Source organism: Plectropomus leopardus, chromosome 4 (assembly GCF_008729295.1).
Source record: "Plectropomus leopardus isolate mb chromosome 4, YSFRI_Pleo_2.0, whole genome shotgun sequence".
In the NCBI taxonomy this organism is placed as follows: Eukaryota; Metazoa; Chordata; class Actinopteri; order Perciformes; family Serranidae; genus Plectropomus; species Plectropomus leopardus.
In genome coordinates this window covers 36,943,236-36,947,406 of record NC_056466.1, presented here as the reverse complement: position 1 = coordinate 36,947,406, position 4,171 = coordinate 36,943,236, and the positions used below count along the sequence as shown (strand labels likewise).

The window sequence follows — 4,171 nt, the reverse complement described above, 5'->3', positions numbered from 1 at the left end:
AATATAGCATCAAATACAAAAAATATGCATGATAAGAAAATAACATGCCACAGTGAAAAAAGCTTAAATACCTGGACAGTAAAGAAACAACATCTATACATCAAGTTATCAAAGAGGACTAAAACAGACCTACAGTATATACGAAAGACATCTTAATCAAGAAATAGGCCTATTTTAGAATATATAATAATCAAAAGTAGATTTATGTAAATGCATCAAATAATCAAAAAAAATATCTTATATGAGTACAGCTAGTGATAGAAGAGAGCAACGTAAAAATATCCAATTATCACTAAAGGGCTGAAGTGAAACCAACAACGCAACATTTTAAACACACAACATGAGTTGAGTAGCAGGTAATCACACTATTAATAGGAAACTATTTGCCTGTGTGAGAATGACTAAAGTGTAAATAATTTTCGAGGTATTGTTTCACTACGCACAGGTGCCGGTAATTTCCATTAGGATGGGGTGTGAGAAGTGTTTGACTGAGCTGTGTGAGTCTATCAGAGAAACTTGCATAGACCAAGCAATCTCTCAAGTTGTGGTCCTGTTTAGAAACAAAAGAGGGGGATCTTGAAAAATACTGGCTAGTTCTGGATGTGACTGTAAAATATGCCAGTGCTTCTTAAATGCGGACTTGATCATGTGTGAGTGACTTAAATGTCACTATGGACCTTTCAAGACATGACAAGTTAATTAGGTTCGGTAAGGCAGGTAAATTTATCTATTTATATTAAATACAAACATATATACAACATTTGTTGATTATTTGATTGCTACAGTTTATTTACAGATTACTTATGTGACACTGGTTATGTACTTGATTAATTTATTCACTTGTCATTTGTGTGACACTGACTGATAGATCATCCTGACCTCACACTACTGAGGGCATGCAGTCCATCTATTAATTAACTAAATGAAAACAACCTGTGGGACTGTGATTTTTCTGCTCTTGATTGGCTGCCTACAAGGAAGTGGCTCCTATATATTTGTTTGTATTGACTGCGTTTGACTGTTTACCTGATGAAGGTCCATTGGACTGAAATGTTGCACTAAGTATTTAATAAAATTGTTTTTTTTTACAAGTACAGGACAGTGAGCGGGACCCCTCTTCTTTTACCTACAGTTAATAAATTAAAATATACAGTGGAACATTTGTGAGATTTAAACACCTGTCTGTGCAGATTCATGCTTTACAAAACGCATATAGACAGTCTAATAGCATAAACAAAGGCAGGATGTCTGTGGTTACCATCAAAAATGCAACGTATTGCAGAAGCATACGTTGCAAACAACATGTGAGTATTTCATTTTTGTCGAGCAACACTCATCAAAAGTGTCGAGCACCCAACCATAAGAGCTCTGTTAATAGATTTTCATACAGCACAATGATGAATGGAATCAAACTGTCAATGACAGTATAAATATATGCCGTCAACCTACTCAATTCCAATTTTACCACAGAATATGTATGTTACCACTGGACATCTGGTAATATCTTGCATGGAAGGTGAATTAATTTTTTGGTGTTCATTGAAATCTTCAAGAAAAATACTTCATCTCTACTTACTTTCCTTTAACTCAGAAAGCAATTTGTAACAGTCTGTTCAAACCTCCTATTCGGTGGAAAAACCCCTCCTGAGGCTCTGACCGTGTGGAAGAAACATGGCCTCCTCTGGCGTGCATCAGCCAGTCCTGAGCGCATCTACTGCAGCAGCATGTGGCAACGTCCGAGGCACACTACCCAGAAATTCATAAAAATAATGAACCTCCTATCTTGGAGGTGGACGGCTGCATCTTTGTCTGTGCCTCTGGTAGACGAGCGATTCCCAGCTAATCTTCTAACTTGTTCCTTACTTCGACTGCTTTTTATTTGTCTGTGACTGAAAACTCACATAAGTTTTACTTAATCACTCACAGCTGTCTCCTCCTCTCAGCGGTTTTTCCTGTGTATTCACAACCGCTCTCTCACTGTTAGCCCGTTAGCTTTTAGCATTAGCTCTGGTTAGCGATGGCTTCTCCCTGCTCCTCTCCCTCTTCTGCTGCTCTCTCCTGCTCAGTGTGTCAGATGTTTAGTTACTCCTCTGCCTCCTTCAGTGATAGTGGTACCTGTAACAAGTGTAGTTTATTTGCTGCGCTGGAGGCGAGGCTTAGCGATCTGGAAGCGCGGCTCCGCACCATGTGGATAATCCCTCTTTAGCTGCGATAGTTAGCAAGCCCCCTGTAGCCGGTGCGGACCGACATAGCATGCTAGCCTCTGCTAGCCGTCCCCGGCAACCCCCGTGCAGCAGCGGGAGGCTGGTGACTGTCCGAGCGAAGCATAGTAAGCCGAAGCCCACGGTACACCTCCCACCCCCCCTTCACGTTTCAAATAAGTACTCCCCGCTCAACCACACACCCGCCGAGGACACAACCCTGGTCATTGGTAGCTCTATTTTGCGAAACGTGAAGTTAGTGACACCAGCGGCCATAGTCAAATGTATCCCTGGGGCCAGAGCGGGCGACGTCGAGTCAAATTTGAAGCTGCTGGCTAAGGCTAAACGTAAATACAGTAAGATTGTTATTCACGTCGGCGGCAATGACACCCGGTTACGCCAATCGGAGGTCACTAAAATTAACATAGAGTCGGTGTGTGAGTACGCAAAGACGATGTCGGACACCGTAATCTTCTCTGGACCCCTCCCCAATGTGACCAGTGATGACATGTTTAGCCGCATGTCAGCACTCAACCGCTGGTTGTCGTGGTGGTGTCCAGCAAATGATGTGGGCTTTGTTAATAATTGGCACTCCTTTTGGGGGAAACCTGGTCTTATCCGGAGGGACGGCATCCATCCCACTTTGGATGGAGCCGCTCTCTCTCTAGGAATCTGGCCGAGTTTATTAGAGGCCCAAAGCCATGACAAACCAGAGTTGGGACCAGGGTGCAGAGTCGCAGTCTTACACGCTTCTCTGAGCTTCCTCTAGCACAGTCACACACCCATAATGTGTAAATGTTATAAAAACGGTGTCTGTCCCCCGACCACTTCATTTGTTTAAAGCTAAAATAAACAAAAGGGGAGTTGTACAAGAAAATCTCATAAAAATTAACTCATCTCCTGTCAAACAGCATCATAACAGGAGAATTAAATGCGGACTCTTGAACGTTAGATCCTTATCAACCAAGGCTCATTTAGTCACTGATTTAATATTGGATAACCATATTGATTTATTATGCCTCACTGAGACCTGGCTTTGTCCTGATGAGTACGTTAGCCTGAATGAATCCACTCCTCCTGGTCATATAAATAGTCACGTTGCACGGGACACTGGCCGAGGAGGGGGAGTCGCTGCTATTTTTGATTCAAGCTTAGCAATTCACACTAAGGCTAAGCTAAACTATAGTTCATTTGAAAGCCTTTTTCTTAGTCTTTCTCACCCATCCTGGAAAACTCTACAGCCAATTCTATTTGTCATAGTGTACCGCGCCCCCGGCCCATACTCTGAATTTCTATCTGAATTCTCTGAGCTTATATCAAGTTTAGTGCTTAAATCAGACAAAATTATTATCGTAGGGGATTTTAACATTCACATGGATGTTAATAGTGATAGCCTTAGTTCTGCTTTCTCCACGCTTTTGGATTCAATTGGCTTCAGTCAGTGTGTACATAAACCCACCCACCGCTACAATCACACCCTCGATCTAGTCCTTGCATACGGCATCGATATTGAAGATTTATTAGTCTTTCCTGAGATTCCTGCTCTGTCAGACCATTATTTAATAACTTTCAATTTTTTATTACTCGACTACAAGCCTCTCAGTCAGTAAGAGTTACTATTCTAGATGTCTATCTGATTCAGCAGTGGCTAAATTTAAGAAACTGATTCCTTCTGCATTGACATCATTACCATGTCTCACAGACTGAGAACACTACTACTAACTTAAGTCATTCTCAAATTGACTGTCTCATCGATAATGCTACTGGCTCACTGCGATCAGCTCTCGACTCTGTTGCACCCTTTCAAGAAGAAAATAATGAAACAAAGAAAATTAGCTCCATGGTTTAACCTCCAGATTCGCAAATTGAAACAAACATCGCAAAAATTTGAAAGACACTGGCGTTCAACCAAACTGGAAGAGTCCCGTTTAGTCTGGCTGGACAGTCTTAAAATGTATAAGAAGGCCCTC

General features: G+C 41.6%; 1 pseudogene; it reads left to right on the top strand.

Moving 5' to 3' along the window:
- The first annotated feature begins 2,017 nt into the window (after positions 1-2,017).
- On the top strand, positions 2,018-2,906 carry LOC121941830 (annotated as a pseudogene).
- The last annotated feature ends 1,265 nt before the right edge of the window (positions 2,907-4,171 follow it).